Source organism: Akebia trifoliata, chromosome 11, assembly GCF_017979445.1.
Source record: "Akebia trifoliata isolate Shusen 1 chromosome 11, ASM1797944v1, whole genome shotgun sequence".
In the NCBI taxonomy this organism is placed as follows: domain Eukaryota; kingdom Viridiplantae; phylum Streptophyta; class Magnoliopsida; order Ranunculales; family Lardizabalaceae; genus Akebia; species Akebia trifoliata.
The window spans coordinates 47,988,355-48,007,258 of NC_141385.1; the positions used below are offsets into that span (position 1 = coordinate 47,988,355).

Here is an 18,904-nt window from a genome sequence, read left to right on the forward strand (position 1 = left end):
TTTATTTATTTATTTATTTTTGACCAAAATGACTCTGATTATCTTAAATTTAAATGTAGAGGTGGGGGCATTTTTTTATTCCAAACTTTGGTGTTGAGCCACTTCTGCTCCGACTTCTCTCATTATAATAGTAAATATATGATTTTAGGTTTTTTTTTTTTCCTTTTTCAAATTAATACATATGTATTATATCAAGTTCTTCAATTTTTCATGTATTCAAGTTTTAAATGGCCCATCTCTTCTAAAAGTTTATTATTTGCAAAGGAAATGAATCTTAATTTTTGAAAAATAATAATAACTCATGTCATTATCTTTTGAATCTCTCAATAACTAAGTTGATACTTTGTAGATAATATATTAATTTTTTGAAAGGAATTTTTTATATATTTTTTTTCAATTTATAACAATGATTTGAAATATTATTCCCCCATTTTATTATAAAGAACTAGTACCAATGAGTACTCATGTTTATCGGAATTGGAACCGACAAGAACTAGAATCGAAAAAATATTAGAAAATTTTTATTGACACACCATGAATGCTAAGGGGAGCCAAAGTCGAAAATAAAATTTTATTTTTAACATGAAGTGCCCAAATTCGTTTTTTTAGAATGTTTATAGTTCTACCTTCTAAGTACATTAACAACTGAACTAGTACCTACCCATTGACACCCCTACTGCCCTGTTGGTACAAATGACACTCCACCCTTCTAAGTTTCACTGTGATTTAGATTAACTTTGAAGAGATTCAAAAGATAAATTATTGTTTACCTTATCAAAGGCTTTGAAAATGATCGATGGGTTGAAATCACAAATTTAAAAGGCATTGATCAACTAAACAAAACAAAAAATAAAAAAAGCCTTTTTTATTAAAATTTGAGTTGTGCTGGAGTAACATTGAAATGTAAATCGATTCTGACATTCTGATGTGGTGGTGCACACGTAACCATATATGCTTTTCACTCGTATATCAATGGAAAGCATCTATGGTTATGTGTGCACCACCACATCAGAATGTGCGATCGATGTACATTTTAATGTTACTTCAGTATTATCCTTAGAATTTTGAACTTTTCCATGTAATATTTTATATATTTTTGAGTTTTTCTAGTTAATATGTAATTTTAAATATAAATATATATATGGTCCCGTTCAGCAACAAACATTTTGGCAAAACATTTTTCAAAACATGGGTTAGAGGTTTTGGAATGGGCTGATTTTTTGTGAGGATGATCTCCTCGGTAACTTCTAGCCCTAGTTTACAAGTTGAAAAATTGTGGACCGTCCATTTTTTATAAACCATTTTGAATGGGCTGATTTTTGGTGATGATGATCTCCTCACCGTAGAGATCATCCTCACCAAAAATCAGCCCATTCCAAAACCTCTAACCCATGTTTTGAAAAATGTTTTGTCAAAATGTTTGTTGCTGAACATTTCCCATATATATATATATATATATATATATATCAACAGTTTAATTAGTAATCAAATTTGTTTCTGGATGAATAATGATTTTTTGACGCCCATCTTAGACATACGCCCCATCACAGAATCGTAGATCATTTACCTTGAGATACATATAATCATAAGTCTTTTCTTGTGTATCTCGAGGCAATTGATCCACGGTTCTGTGATGGAGGCATATGTCAGAGGGAGGCGTCAGATGATCATCACAACTCTTTATGGATTTTGTTTTCAGTGAAGAAGAACTATTTTTTTTAAATATTTAGAAGGCTTTCAAAAACAATAATTTCTCCGAAACGGGACGGGATCTAAAATAACATTTAATATAAGTGTTCTTTACATAAATTTTTTTTTAGAAAACTACAGATTGGGATGTACTGGGATGTACACCTAAAGCGCAACATACAACGATACAATACATTAGGACTTGTTTGTTAGTTTTCGAGAAAAGCTCATTTATGGTCTAATTCAAGATCATTTCTGGTTTGATTTGATCTAGTTTTCTTTTGTTGTTTGATGAAATAAATTGCTTTTCCTGATTTCCTTTTCTCCTACGAGCAGATTCTATTTTAGATTGTGCTCCAAAAAAGATATAATTGAACCAATTTTAGGACAAAAAAATATGAAATTTAAAAATATGGCCATCGTAGGGTTGTGGAACAAGATTTAAAAGGTTCAAACCTGAACTAATCTTGAGTGGCCCGATTGTTAAATTTCCAAACATGCCCTATGACTAGTAGGAAAATGAGAGAAGCATATAGCACCACTATATTTGTCTCAGCAATTCATACCCGTAAGTTCAATGAAACATGGAAAACGGACGTTATTGTGAGAGTCAAAAACTTGCATGCATCATCCACCGTTCATGTGGCATTTTTTTCGTCATCATCATCTTATGAAACTAGTCGCTCAACGTCGAAGTGAAATTCTCTTAAGAATATTCAAAAAACATTCTTCAAATAATTAGAACAATCTTTGAAGAATTTAAGAAATTGTGGTTACAAATTTCAAAAGCTTTTAGAAGACATTAAGACACTATGTTATAAATAGACCTCTTCTCCTCAAAGGGAGAGAAAGGAAGAAGAAGTAATGATGGAGAGGGAAACCAATAGCAGAGAAGATCAATCGTACTCTTTTCATAGAATTTTCATCGTAAAATGACTCAATGAGCCCGGAGACGTACCCTACAATTCTTGGGAAATCTCGTAGACAAAATCACATTCTCTTATTCTTTTGTCTTTCTTTACCAATCTTATAATTATGAATAATTTATATTTTGTGATGCATTTTATGAGGTATTGATGATGACCTGAAAATGCACTCACAATTGCAAATAAAATATAATAAAAATGAAAATTGAGTTTGGCCCATTTAATTAGAAAAAATGTCAGAACACGAGCATGCACAAAGAATCTTTGGTTGATGGCTCAATCATCATCTTGTTAGAAATGATGCCTTAAATTGTTGAGATTGCAATAACCATCAAACTAGTATGAGACCAAACAATCATCTTACAGTCAAATCATGTCCTGTAAATTAATGTGACAAAAAGTAGGCAATTACCATAGAATATTGTCCCTCTTGACATGAAAAATAAATGCACAAAATCTCACAATAGGAAAATAGAAAGTTAAGATATATAATTTCTCTAATAGAAATCTTACCATGTTGAATTATGGATTAATTTGAGGTCTTCATCATGTGTCATGCATCTCTAAGGTGTTAGAAATCCACAGTCTTATCCAAGGACTAGTCATGGGGCATGCACATGCCATGCCTACACATCACATGCTCCAAGTAAGTGAGGGTGTGTCCTTGCATGTGACCCTTGAGGAATTAATGCTCATACTGGGTATCGAATTTATGACCTACGGGTATTAACCACTTATCAATCCAAAATTGCCAATGAGCTAATCCCTCGTGATGTCAAATAACGCTTAAGGCTCTCCATCAAACCAACGGTTGAGATGGGAGAAGATACTAATGGATTCTTAAGAAAAATGTATTTCTAGGAAATCAGTAATGATCCCGAGCAAATTGTTGTTTGAGGTTTAAAAACTCCAATTGCTAATATCAACATTAACTTAATAAGTTCACAAATTATACACATAATTTTTATTTTCTAAAATTTCTTCAAAAGTCTTTACTGAATTAAAAATATCTAAAAACCTTAATTTTTTCCATCCCAAATTTGGGCAATTTGTGACCAATGAAATACAAATTAGATTGGATCTGAAATTTATTTAATAGAGTCATGATAATCTGACTTATTCACGTCGACACCCCTGGTGTGATAGGGTTGAGAACTGTGGATTTACTCTCCTTTGCTTTCTTCAGGATACAAAACTGCACCTTTTTATGGGAAACCATAATTCTATATATAGTTCCCAATCATGTCACGTCAGGGGTGTCGATTGAGTATGCCACTTGGGTAAGTCAGATTATCACGATTCTATTTTTTATGAATTGGATCAAAACCATGTCAGATGTAATTTTTTTTTTTTTAATTTTAATTATATCTCATTATTAGAATTCAAATCCGATCAGATAATATAACCGGATTACAAAATATATATAAATTTCATATATATCTATATATATATATATATATATATATATATATATATATATATATATATATATATATATGTATGATATTAATTGATCGAGAATTGATTTAATAGGTTATCAAATTGGATTCTTATTGGAGCCCAAACCATCACCCAGTTCCGAAGTTATCAAATCGGAATGGATATTCGAATCTGACCCAATCTTATGATAGCCCCACTCTTAATTATTTCTGATATTTCTTTTATTTATTCCTTCATCATATTTGCCAACCTAGAAACTGGTTTTCATTAAGAGGTTTTCTACTCAAAAATCAATATTCCCATTAAATATGCCATCTTAAAAGAGCACTTTTTCTCAATTTGGGTAGATGGAAAAATTATCTATGCAAACATCTACTCACTTTGGAATCCCAACCTAACTCTATATCAAACATGTGAAATGGACCCTCAATGAAACCCTAAAAAGCATTTCCTTTGGAACCCAAAAGAAGATGATTGCATGTGATACCAAATGCTAGAAAACAAAACCCCTCCATAGCAATATCTTAAGAAAAATTCCTTCACATGTGATTAAAGAGATGCCCACTTGTTTCAGCAAAAACCTATGAGAACTCAATTTGATTCACTATAAGAGGTCTATTTCATGCTATAAGTAATGAAAATCATCATGGCTGATATAGTAGGTCCCATAAGAAGAAATTACTATTTATATGTATTTATCATGGTAAGTGTCTCAACTCTCAACCCTAATAAATACTCAACTATCTCAAAGAAAAGTGATTTTAATATGGTATGAAACCTAGTTTTAAAAACTTGACCCGACTTGAATCTAGTTGGGTCAACAGGCAAGTAAAAAACTATATGAAATTTAAAATATTCATTTTTTGTTACCCACAAAATATTACATATGGAGGAACAGCTCACTCGAGTTTCTCTTTGACCTGAGTCTGATACATTTTGGGTCAAGTCACCTCGAAATCTAATAGAGACAAAGTCAATTTGGCCACTAAGTTATGCTAAAATCATGGTTTGAACTATTGTCTTTGAAATATATAAAAATGTTGTATGTTATACCTCATACTTTTATTAAATTGAAAAGGGGATGAAAATTGGATTGATTCCAAAATCACGATTTTACAGATTGGATTTGAAATAATGTACTGGTCTAATTAATTTCTTATCGGATTGTTACCAAGTTGGTACCACTCCAAACCCAATCCATTGACAGACTTAAATTATGAGAATAAGTCTATCAATCAAGAGATTAAAAAATTGAAACTCTACATTCCATTAATCCTTTAAAAACTAAGCATGGAAACAACTCGGAGTGATTAGCTCAATGGCAATTTCGGACTGATAAATGGTTAATGCTCATAGGCCGTGAGTTCGATACCTAGTATGAGCATTAATAACTCAGGGGCCACCTGCGTGCATGTGATGTGCGGGCACTGTACATCGCCAGGATTGGTCCTTGGACAAGACCATGGTCTATGGACTGGGCAAAAACCCAAATATGGGTCCGATCCCCTATCTATAGGGATTTGAACTACCAACGGATTGGTTCGGTATTAGATTAGTGCCACTCCAATACCAATCGGAATATTTTAAAGATATACCTAATTCAAACGGATTAATGAATATGCGAATCGAATTTGATCCTCTTCATTTCATCCTTAATCTGAAATTGATCTGCCAAAATTGTTTTATCTATATATATTTATATGAAATTAAGAAAAAAAAATATTGAAATATGCTCGGATTGGATTTTTTTCGAATCTGATTTTTCATGTTTTTTCAGATTAGACCGGTATGGTTATATTTCGGTAGGGCTATCAACGAATGCTTATTGGTCCGCATACAACAATATCCGAATCCGAATCGAATTTTTTTATTTGATGTCCAAATTTGAATTCGAATCCAACAGATGTTCTAAAACTCTATCTGAATTCAAATACGATTATCCTATTAGATAATATCTTATTAAAATTCGAATAATTTGTATATGAAAAAAAATAACATTATTTTTCCTATCCTATTGATTTTTCATTATTAAAAAATTATATTATATATTATATTATTTATCTAATAAATAAATCAAACAAAATAATATATATATATATATTATTTTGAATCGAATATTATTGGATTCGAAATATTTATATCCAAATCTGTATTCGATAAGGATTCTAAAATATAAAACTATCCTCAAATTCAAATCCAATATCCGAAATTTTCGAATTCGAATTTTAGACTATCCATTGATACCCTATATTTCAGATCATTGCCAGCTCTTACAGGGGGAAAAAAAAAAACAGTAAATAAAATGTGAATAATTAACATCCCATTAATCCAACAAAAGTTAGGAAAAGAAAGGAAACAATTTTATTTAATTCCAGAATAGCCAAAAACCAGAACAAAAATGTCTTAATTGTGGAATCTCCTCTCCTACTATTGTACCTAAAACCACTGCCTCTCTTCTTTTTCTTCTTCAAAGAATCAAGATTCTACTCTCACGTCCAATCTCTCCATACTAGAATCCTACGATGCATCAATCGCACTCTCCAAACTCGTTACAGCCGACTCAGTTCGACAAATTGGGCATGTAGAGTTACGATTCAACCAAAGATCAATGCACTTTGAATGGAATAAGTGGTTACAATTAGGTAGAATTTTAAGCATCTCTTCTTCCTCAAATTCGATCAAGCAAATTGCACACTGTAATGTGGTAATTTTATCAGGCGAATTGAGTTTTGTGTTATAAAGTAACATGGGTAAGGAGGAGATGAGGGATGGGTGGAGCCCTGTCTGAGGTGACTCGAGTGAGTTGGATTGTGGCTCGGTAACGATCACTCTGAGTTGATGGGATGTGGCTCGGTCTCGTGCTTGTCTTAATAAATATTTGGTATAGAAATACTGGAGGAGGATGGTGATGAGTGCGGTTAAAAGGAACAAACAGAGCATAGTGGCTAATACGACCTTCTTGTTCTTGTATTGGTCGAGCCATGGGTTAGGGTCAGGGTCAGGGTCACTCATGGTGGTCAAGAAGGCGAAACAGCGAGGATGGCTCGGTTTGTTTTCTTAATTGGTTTTTTATTTTGAAATTTTTAAGGGGGAGTCGTGTGTGATTTATAAAGGATATATGTAAGTCTAACTAGAGTTTGACTGGGAATCCGAATCTCTGTATATATCTAATATAAGGGGTAATTTAGAGATACCCCTTCGAGTTGGGAGAAAATTAGAGATACCTCTCTCTCAAGGAGGGGTGTCAATGGAAGGAAGGTTCCTAAGAAAAAAAAAAACAAACCTTTGAAAGAAAGCTGCTATTGGCACCCCAATTTTTACTTATTACATCCCAATTCTTTAAATTATTTATCACACCCCAATTAAAGATTAAAACACACTATTCAAAGATTACAAAGATTTGGAATTATTCCATATTTTTCCACCAGAATTGGAATTTTTTTTTCCATCTTTCCTTAGTTGGGAGCAACATGAGTTGCAAAGTGAACTACCAACAACCCAACATAGCAACATTCTACTACTATTCATGGACAAGGATTTCTCCTTTACTCCCCCCATAAACTCCTACCTTTTGACAAGGGACTTTGAAAATGATGGATATGTAAAAGATGAGTGATTCTTCCAATGCTTTTGGGATTGAAGGAAGTTAATTAAATATGCAAACTTCCATATCCACAAACACAATCACAATCTACATCCTGACAAGAGAAAGACCCTTCTCTCATTTTTCAGATTTTAAAAGCTACAAACCCTATCAAATAAGAAATAATACAATGCAGAGATCAGAAAAAGAGATGGATTCTTCCTCAGTTTGAAAGAATTCTCTCAAAATTAAGTTGATATTGGCATCTATATTCTTTTATTTAAGAGGAGAAAAATGAGAATTTTATGAGAACAAGCAAGTTTTCTTTATTGGAGACATAACTCATAACATTCAACACTAGAAATACTAAGAAATCCAACAAAAATCAAACAAGTAGAAAGCTCTCCAAACAGGAAAGAAAGTAGATACATAAAACAAACTAAGCCTAGCTAGCTTAACCAAGGATAGAAAAACCTGATTTCACACAGATTTGTTCTTCCCATGAAGGGCCATTGGATTCAGAAAACGAAATCGATCCCTTCTCCTTCTTTCTCGTCCGGATTAATTCCGGTTCCACTCTTGTTCTTATTCTCGTTCCAGGAATGAAAGAAAATCCTGAGACATTAGAATGAGATTCATGGAGAACAAGATCTAATTGACATAATTGGGGAAGTGGGTATTGGAAACTAATACCTGGGGAAGGGAAAATTTCGATTTTTTTCATCACTCAATGGCTAGAAGCAGAGGACGGCTTGTTGGAAAAACCGTCGTTATGCTCCTCTTCACTCTGAATTCGTGCTGGAATTCGAAACCCAGAGAATCCAATGCAAGATATGGATGATGGATGCATTGTATAAGTCTGATGATGATCAATGGTGTCAATTGGTGAGTCGATCCAAGCACGAACATGTGGTGAATTACTGGACTGAAGGGGTCCCCTCTGTGAAAAAAATGGATTTTGGCCGAACATTGGTTGCAATGCCGGTGAATTAAAGACAAATTCTCCACCTCCACCAACGCAGACATCCATGCTCCGCCACATCTCGGGCAGCTGTTGCTGCTGATCCGACCAATTCATGGAAATGGCATCAAATGCAGGTGAAGCAGACGTAGAGAAAAGAGTTTGTTGGGTGGACGATGAGGGTTGATGGAGACTTGGGTCTTGGAAAGATTGAAGCGAAAGGCGAAGATCTTGAATCTGGCTACTGCTGGTTCTAGATAGTAAATCGGGCGGATAATTTTGAAAATGGAGCGAAGAAGAGGACGAAGACGTAGAAGCAGAAGCAGAAGCAGACATGGGGAAGAAGGACTGAATAGTATCAGCAATGGAGTCAGAATCTAATGGAGGGAAAAACCCAAATCCAGAATCGATTTGTGGCTCATCAACCATTGGCTGATCAATCGAACCACCTTCGATAAATTGTCGATTATCCTCTTGTGTGGGAACAATTGAATTGGGTTGCCAAGGAGGAAGCTCAGCAAGCTTGTCGATGGCGGTTTTGGCCTTCTTGATGAGCCAATCGACGGCCTTGCTGGGTCGATCGTAGCCGAGGCGGTCTTGAACATCGTAGAATTGGATAGCGGTGTGAGCGGAGAGACGAACCCTTCGGTCTCTTGGACCTTTAGCTGTGCAGACTTTGCTGTGACGGTCTTTCCTTCCAATGGATCTCACAATGTGACCTCCTTCCACCTCTACAATCTCTCCTTCTACGTCTCTAGTACTTCTCCTTGATAACCCAATTCTTGAAGGTTGTTGGTTGTTCTGATTTTCTCTCATTCTGTCCTCGAAACTTGCATGGTTGATGGTGCTCCCCTGTTTTTCAAAAGAGGTCATCAAAGCAGAGTTATTATTGGGAGCCTGTGTTTGGTGGAATCTTTGTTGTTCCTCTTGTTGTTGTGGGTGATATTAATCTTGGTGGAGATGGCTCTGAAGGTGATCCAGAGTCAGAATCTTGTTTTTTTTCCAATTAGAGCTTTGGATTTCTTAAACTTTTCCTCCTCTTGTTGTTGCAGATGTTGCAACTCTGAAACCTGATATTGCTCCTCCCCAAATTCTTTGCCATCCAACACTTCAAATCCCATCACCAATCTTTAAGTACTCTCTTTCTCCGTCTCTATTATAAAATTTTGATCAAACCGAACTCTCTCTCTCTCTCTCTCTCTAACCCATCTCTCTTTTCTATCTCTTTCTCTCTATGTACCCTCTGAAACTCTGCAAGAACTATAAACAAAGAAATTTGAAGAAGGCTTCCGGGGAAAATTCCTGCAATGGGTTGTCTTCTCCTTCTTATATGAGAGAGGATAAAAAAAATGCGTACTGGGTTTACAGAGTATCAGAATTTGGTCAGAAGAAGTGATGAAAGAACTTCATAATCTCAGAACTGCTGCTTCTGCTGTTTCTGTGTTCTCTACTTTATACACAAACCCCAACCCTCATTCACACTTCTCTCTCTCTCTCTCTCTCTCTCTCTCGTGGTCGGTTTTAAGAGACTTTACTTTGCTTGGTAGAACCGTTGGTTATGACTCAATTGAGTCCTTTGGTTTGATAGATTCCTCAATATCTCACTTTCAGAAAGCGACCCCTTCTTCAGAATTTTGGTTTTTTATTTCCTTCTTTAATTTGCTTTGCTGAAAAGAAACCACATCACCTTCTTCCCACCATGATCTCTCTCTCTCTCTCTCTCTCTGGCATGACTTCTCAATTACTGCGGATCCTCTGCTCCACGAGTTCATAGACTTTTCTAAACATCAAACCACGTTTGAGGTTCCACATAAACAAACGGTTGAGATAATGGAACAATTCAGATTTCCTGTTCAAGATACTTGCCTGATGTGGAGTTGCATATGTTTTAGTTGACACCACAATTTGGAAAGATCCCTTTTAATACTACATTGCTTGAAGTTTAATAAGTGTTAAAAAAAAATCCTATGATCTAAAGTATAAATCAAACAAGAACACAAGAATCTCATACGATACAAGATATACGTGATTTGGTCAAAGCATCTACCTATGTCTATTGTCGAAAATGACGATTTCACTATATTAATCATAGAAGAACTAAGTTATAATTTTTCTCTATCTCTCGTATATCTCTCACACCTCTTAGGGTTTCAACTCTTATCATTTCTTAGGGTTACAAAGAGGTTAAACGGGTTGAATCCAAAATCAAATTAAATGGGCCCAATATTTTGTTCGGGGGTGAAGCCCCCGAATCCTCAGTAATGGTGGGGAAATCTCACACATTATCAATTAAACGAGTTATGCAGGTCGTTAACGAATCATCAAAAAGATCCAAATTCAATTCATGACAATTCTCCATATACAAGAATAGAAAACATAACTCAACAATAAGAATACAAAACACCTCATAACAACTTATTTATTTTAATTTTTCCTGCACCCAAAGACCTGTGAATATTTGTTCCTAAGTAAGAATTCGAAATTCAACAGCCACCATGACATGTACTCATGGTAGTCACATTGAGATGAGTCAATAGTTGATTTATGATGGAGACAATAGGGCTATTAATGGATTGAATCATTATTTGAAATCTAATCCGATTACTTTTTATTTGAATCAAGGACTTGAATTCCAATAAGAGGCTGATCCAATAAGTTATTCAATCATTTCTAGATCAACATGTCCCAATCCAATAAAGACCCAATTCTATAAAATGTGAGATATCCAAATTATATTATATATATTTTATTTTATATACGAAGTTTGTTTAGATTTTAAATTTTAATTTGGATTTGTAATTTTAATCAAAACTTGTTGACTTAGAACATCTTTAACTTTGTACCCAGTCCCTCTCAACTGCCATTTTGTGTAGTGGAATTTAAAATGGGTGTCTCCGACACCATTTTTTGAGTCATGAAATTTTGAGTACCCATATTTTTAGGAGAAAAAAATTACAATTTCAAATCAATTTAAATTTGAATTAAATTAAAAACAAAATTATGTATTATAATTTTTGGATAGCACAATTGGAATGCATATCCATTGATGGATACCCATGAGCACCAAATGACCCATAAATGATTATGGGCAACTATGTGTTGGAGATGTTCTAAGAACACAATCGGAAAAAAACTAATCTCAAACTAGGTTTGTTTATCTCCGTCAAACGAATGGTTGAGATGAAGAGATACTTGTAGTGATAAGATATCTTATATTGAATGGTGAGCGTCAAACTTCGTTTGAGGTGGGAAAAGTCCTAAAATAATTTAAATTTATTTTTATAAGCCAAGCTCTCATGGAGACTGACAAAAAGGAAAGATTGGCGCAAATGCAAACGAAGCGTCCCTTTCTATTATTCGCCGCCCATCCCTCTCTCTCTCTCTCTCATATGTGTAGTGGCGCCACTCTATTGTCTCTCTCATGTGATTTATTAGGGCTAGAATGCTCCTTCTAGTGTTCTTTGACGCTTGAAATTATCAAGCTAACTAAGCTAGACAACAACGCGTTCGGATCAGAATCTTAACCTTAATCATTTCTTAAAGTGCACGTCATGTTCTCATAAGGGGTGTCTATGACCCCATCAAATTTTATAATAAAAACAGTTAGAGTATGAATCATCCATTTTTTAGGTGAAATATACACATATTTTTTAAGAAATATTTACGAAAAAGTGATCAACTTTTGACTTCACTCATGTTCATTTTAATTATCAAAACATGAATTATAATGAATTCGAAGGTTTTTGAAGTGACTATTTCGCATATTTAAAGTGACAAATTCACTTTAAACCTGTAAAATGGTCATTTTGTTTTGAATTTTTTTTAAACAAAAATGTGATTATTCACGTTTCGATAATTAAAATGAGTAGTGAGGTAGAATCGTAAATAACTCATTTTTAGCTTGTGAAATGGTAATTCCCCATTTGTTTTTAAAATAAACATCATATCGATCCAATCAAATTGAACCAAAATCCGACCAATTTGATAAATATTCAATCCTGATAGTTGATTTGGTTTTTAAAACATTGGTCCTACCTGACCTATTATCTTAGTTAATTTTAACTTTTTGGGTTTCAATTGGTTAAATCCCATTCAAGATTAGATGGGCTTGAGTCGACGTTGTCATCACTCATCATCGTGGAGGTCTTATCCCAAAAGTTATGTTGGCTGATTGAGTCATATTTCTCTAATCATGACAAGCAGTGTCAAATAGAGTTAATGGATCTACTCACATACACGCGTGCGCACACACAAAGACAAGGTCATTAGGTCTTAGCACCGTTTGAAGTTCGAATTTATTTTCATTGACATTTATGAGTGTAAGGGTTAGAAAGTAAAGCTTCTGCTTACTTTAAAAGGGGTCGGATCTCACGTGTCCTCTTCAACCATCATGAATGGCTTTGAGCCACACAACTACTTGACATATAGATTAATTAGTACCATGGACAGAGAAGGATAATTGTCATAACAAATCTCCTTAAGGTGATCCTACGAATGTGATAATCATCATCACACATATGTCCAATGTTATAGGTTCAACATGATATTTGCCCGTCTTTGCATCAGTTACAACCACATCACCATTCCAAAAATCAGTTATAAAATGAATAATCAATGTAGGCTTGAAGTTATGTAATTCTCCTTATTCCAATGTCAAGGCCCTAATTTTTTTGGTACAAAACATGTTGGATTGGTGGATCAATCCTCCCGATTGACAACAATCTTTTTATTTTTTAATCATTTTCATTGGTAACGACATTTATCACCGAATGTCCAACCAATTGCTTATACAGGAAGATTACTAATTTTCTCAAGGAATATCTTTCCATCTCGACGTTTTTTTTTCATTTTATGAATGGTCGACTAACCTGAATCAGTTGTCTTGGCAATGATTTCAGACCTAACTTTATCACTTATTGGGTGAATTAAACTCTAAGGTACCCCATCAAAAGAAGGATCTAATTTTCTGTGGCATGAAATAATTCCTTTTCATTTTGAATAAAAACTTAAAAGGTCTGTTGAGACCCACTTGGGGTGATTGATTTCAAGTTAAATGTGTTGAGTCCACTTCAATGAGAAGCATACCAAAAGGAGAAAATTAAAGTTGGAAACTGATAGTATCCTTCCTTTATTGCCATTATTGTTGCCACACCATCTTAAAAGTCTAAATTGGTAGATGGTCTTTTAATATTTTTATGGTGTGAACCTTCGAATCTACAACCACAACATCCCTCGGCATAGGGTTCACAACGTGAAACAAAATCGATATTTGACGGATGAAGGCGTCAAAATTTTCATTGTCGAATATATTTTTTAGACGGGCCAAAACCGTTAAATTAATGGGGGATGAGAGAAATTCGACGACTCTAAACAATTAAATCTGGGGAACACCAAAATTTCATCAATCATAGACAGTCAAAATTAGCAAGTCTTGACTCGTTGGATTTTTCAATTTTCACGTTGTGGTTTGATGAGTGTCTCAAAACACTGAATTATACGCATGTTTCCCAAACATTTATCTTAATTTTTGTTCTTATTTCTCCGTATTAAGATAATAATCATGATAAACCTCAAAAATACCTTCCTCTTGTCCCTCTTCTTCTTGCTAATTCTCTGTAATTTTTTAATTTTTCTTTGAGAGAAAGAGTTCTTGTAGAAGTGAGATTTCAAGAGTGTTTTTCTTTTATCTTCGTTATTTAATTTCTCTTTGTAATTCCATTGAAAGATTATCAAGTTGAGAATCAAATTGCAACATAGACTTACTTTATCATCTTCTCTACCATATTATCTTTCTTTTACTATTGATGTAATTTGTTCCTCACAATGATCGACTAAACTCTCTATATATAGGTCAATAATGTCGGAGTGAGTCTATCTTGTTCTTGTTTAAACAATTATTTCATAATTGCTTTAATTGTGCTTGTGAGAAGTTTATCAAGATCAGATTATCCGATTTATATTGATTGTCCTCATTTTGATGATCCATACTTAGATAAGATCAAGCTTGATCACGCTTAATGATAACTTAAGATATAAATCTGATAATACCATTTTGATTCACTAATCACTTATACTATTGGATTTATCTACAAGAGTATTAATCGAATTATCTTCAAATCCACGAATAATGGTTTGTTGCGTGGATTGTGATCAAATTAGGATTGTTAGACTACCAAGATTACTCAAATTAGGATTATTAATCAATTCAATCTTCGCAAGATTACTTGTGAAAATTGAATTGATTTCTCTAGCTTTTACCTTGTTTCAATCTCTATTTTTTCTTCAATTTCATTACTACTTAGCTGCAATTTTTTAATTTGTCTTAAAAATCTATTTTCAAAATTTTGTTTTGATTTCAATTTGAAGGAAAAGTTAAATCACCTTTGTCACTGTGAAACAAATCTTACTTACTAAAGTTTATTTTAATATTTGCTTAATCCTACATTTATGCAATCTACATAGCATCGATCATGATTGTCCATGGATTGATTGGTATAAATACATTCAATGGTGGAATACAATGATTCAAATTCCTAATAATTAAGATTATTCATTCGACCAAAAGGTCTGGACTTGGGATTGGGATAATCAAAATAGTTTTGGATTGGATCATAATAAGAAATCTAATGTATTATAGAGGTGATTTTCGTTCACTTACACCTTAAGATGAATAATGATGTCAACTTCCGTCAAATCACCTGCTCTGAGCACCAATGTGGTATCTATCAAAAATATTCCAATCATGAACCTATTACATTATCGACATTATTAAAAATAAAAATTTCAATTCAGTAAATTTACAATATCATCCAAACAAATGACTTCTTTAGTTTTATATATTACTTTTTACCAAATTTTTTAAAAAGAATTTTTGAGTAAAATACAAATTACAAGTGAACTTTTCCTATACCGTATCTGTATGTAACCAAATCACTAACTTTCTAGTATAGTTAGTAGTGTTAAAATGTAATGATTTTGGCGATGATGATCTTCACACACACACACACACACATATATATATATATATATATATATATATAGCTCCCATTAGTTTTTTTGGGACATCAAAACACTTAGGGTATGTTTGATTGCATGGAAAGTCACTTTCCATGGAATTTGAAATCCATGGAAAATTAGTAGTGGAAAATAGGTAGGGTTGGAAAATCAAATTCCATTGTTTGATTTCACTTGGATAAAATCATGGAAAAAATATGAGAAAAAAGAAGAAGAGGAGAAGGAAAAAGAAGAAGAGGAGAGGAGGGGGAGAGGAAGAAGAAGATGACAAGGAAGAGGAAAAGGGGAGGATGTGGCGGCGATGGTGGCGACGGCGATGGTAGCGGTGGCGACAACGGAGGTAAGTGAGGAAGATGGGGGGAAAACGTGGTGGTGGTGGTGGTGCCAAAGGAGGTGAGTGATGGAGAAGAAGGAGAAGAAGAAGAGAAAGAGAGAGAGAAGGTGGTCGGAGACGGAGCCGACGGTGACGGTGACGGTGACGGCGATGGAGATGACGACGGCGGCGACGGAGATGACGACGGCGGCGACGATGAGGTTAGTGTAATGGTGGTGGTGGTGGTGGTAGTGGTGGTGGTAGGGAAGAATTGAGGATGGAAAATATGGGTGGATTTCATTTTCCCACCCATATGGGTGGGAAAGTGAAATCCATGATTCAGTGGACTTTTGGAATGGGGTGGAAAATGAATTTCCATTTCCATGTGCAATCAAACACTTGAAAAATGTCATTTTCCATGGAAATTGATTTTCCACCCTATTTTCCATGTGCAATCAAACATACCCTTAGTTTCACTACTAAAATACGTAAAATAGCAATATATAATTGATTAAGAAACATATCAGGTATCCATTGATATCCTTAGTTCAGTTGACATTGAAGATGTAATTTCAAGGTTTAAACCACAAATTAAATGGTACTTAAAATTTAATATTTTGTTCAAATACAATAAAAAAATATTTACATTTTTCTATTAGTTTTTACACAGTTACCTATTTATACATCTTTTAATAATTTGTATATTTTACTTTTATAACAAAAATTCTCATACTAATGCTTAACATCACACATAAATTCCTTCCAGTTGATGTTGAAATGGGTTTGATACCTATTCTAAAACCATGCGTATGTGTTTTTTTCCTTCCCTCGTGCATTCTTTTGTTGATTGAATGTTGACTGATGTGGCACATTGAAATACTGGTCCAAGGCTTCCAGCTAAAGCATGAGGAACATGCCTGTCCCGCCCACTCCAGCCCATGCGCCACTTTATTAGGGTAGCGATATCAACGTCAAGGTACAATTTTTGATGTTGATGTCAACTACATGATCTAGTGCGCATGAGCGGGCTTTGTCCTCTTGTCTCAGTGCTATAATGTTATTGAATGTATTTAGTTAGGTTTGGTTCATGTTTAGGGTCACGCTTGAGTATGAAAGCTATGTCTGTCGATCTGGCCAATCAGCCTAATAACTTATATTATAAATTTATTTACAATATATTCTTATATGTTAGGACGGTATTTTTGTCTTCTGTGGGTTAGAAGTTTTAGAATAAGTTAATTTTTAGTGGGAAAATACTGAAATGACAAAAAGAATTTACTATGATTCTCACAAGTCCGACGTGAGATGTGCACATAACCATAGATGTGTTTCCTCGCGATACGAGTAAAAACCATCTACGGTTATGTATACATGTCCACGTCAGAATTGTAAGAATCATAGTAAATCCTATGTCACCCCAGCACGTCTCTTTTTGGTAGGATGATCTCATCCTTACTAAAAATCATTTCATTCTTAAACTTCTAACCTCACAAAAAGTGGTTTATAAAAAAAATTGACGGTCCACGATTCCTTAACTTATAAATTGGGGTTAAAATTTTTGGAATTAACTGATTTTTGGTGAGGATAATTTCCTCACTATTTAGATCATCCTCACAAAAAAAAAAAAAAAAAAAAAAAAAAAAATCAGCCTATTCTGAAACTTCTAACCCCATCAAAAGTGGTTTATAAAAAATCGTTGTTAAACTATCTCGATTATATATAGAAAATAATACATATCTTGGTTGGTCAAAGTTGTCTCTAGAGGCAACTCAACTATGAAATCAACATATTTTGATGATGATAATCTTGATGATTCTTTTGAAAATACATCATAAAACAACCTAACTAGTACAATATCTTCTAGAGTCATTTTCTTCTCTCTCTCTGTCACAATTACAAAAGCGAGAATAGATAACCCTTCTCAATATTAAAATCAGTGTTTCTTGGACACTAATTTTACTTTGATTTTATGTAAGGTCAATGGGACGGGTTTTGGCTTGATCCATCATGGACAAGGTTTGATTAGGGTTATTCAAATACCAACCCACAAATTGATTTGAATTGAAACAATTTGTGGTATGGTTCGCATTGAGTTTGTGAAATGCAACGAAGCCAACTAATTGGATTAATTTATCGTAAATTTTCATGTACCTTTTTCCATGTTGATAATATTTGAGATAGTCCCTATAGGCATCAAAATTTAAAGAGATCTTGCAACTCTCTAAATTATCAAAAAGTCCCTAAAAATAGACTTGAGCCTACACATTTTTATTAGGACCCGTTGATTCAGACAGACCTCAGATGATTTGGGTTTGGACTTTCGTAGATTAAACTCGTGATTTAAATAAAATGAAGTTATGCACATATTAAGTGTTGGGCTCTACACCCAAATAAATGAGTCCGGCCTACCAATAATGTATAGAATCTTTAAAATATGATTTAGACAAAATTAACCTTTAAACCAACCAATCATATCCTTTAAGTCAAGGGTATAGATGAAAAGGTGATTCGACTTAAGTCTATAAATATCAAAACCTCTCTCATTTGGGAGGAATTTGGATCACTTTCTCTTGGAAGATAGAAACTCTCCTTCTAGAGAAGAAAAAACTCTCAAGCCATTCTGTAGAGACGAAGCAAAGCTCTTCAAAAGAGAATTGGATTCTGATTTAAGAGAAGATTAAAACCCCAAAACTTTTCTTCAGAAGTCAATAAATTATTTTTAACCAATAAAGCACGAAGTTCAAAAAAATAAAATCTACATAAACATTTACAGAAAATCAAGTATCAAAAGAAACCATTTATACATAAAAAGTTGTCTTCTTAGTTGATCATGAACAAAGCCTGGAGAGAAGAAAGTTACATTCACGATATCATCTTTGTTTTTGTATTTGATTTTTAATCAGAGAAAATAATTGAGATTTGTACTCTCATCTTTATCAAATCAATAAAATCATTTGCAATCTTATTTCATGAATCTC

The 18,904-nt window shown here is 33.9% G+C and overlaps 1 pseudogene across 1 annotated transcript; it reads right to left on the minus strand.

Annotated features, from left to right (window-relative positions):
* Positions 1-7,897: 7,897 nt before the first annotated feature.
* LOC147392256 (transcription factor TCP4 pseudogene) lies at positions 7,898-10,303 on the minus strand (annotated as a pseudogene). The gene is made up of 2 exons (XR_015170280.1): positions 8,332-10,303; positions 7,898-8,253 (listed from the first exon to the last, which is right to left on the minus strand). The product of XR_015170280.1 is annotated as a transcription factor TCP4 pseudogene (transcript).
* Positions 10,304-18,904: the final 8,601 nt, after the last annotated feature.